This window comes from Penaeus monodon, chromosome 21 (assembly GCF_015228065.2).
Source record: "Penaeus monodon isolate SGIC_2016 chromosome 21, NSTDA_Pmon_1, whole genome shotgun sequence".
Lineage (NCBI taxonomy): Eukaryota > Metazoa > Arthropoda > Malacostraca > Decapoda > Penaeidae > Penaeus > Penaeus monodon.
In genome coordinates, this window is record NC_051406.1 from 31,589,382 (window position 1) to 31,589,661 (window position 280).

Genomic DNA, 280 nt, shown 5'->3' on the forward strand with positions numbered 1-280 from the left:
AATGTAATAGCAACATAAATAAATTGTACTATGAATAAATACGGAAAAATAAAAATATGTCGATAACGAAAAGGAACAACGCTAGTGAAAATGAACCATGTCACAGAGAAAGTAACATTATCACTCTATCATAAATTGTTAATACATGTTATCAAAACCACAAAGCTATATGAAAAAAGAAGTAATGAAACATTTAAATCAATTAATTGGAAAAAAAATATGAATTGACTGGAGTACTCAAAAAACGAGTGAAACATCTGTACACATAAAACTTACTTAC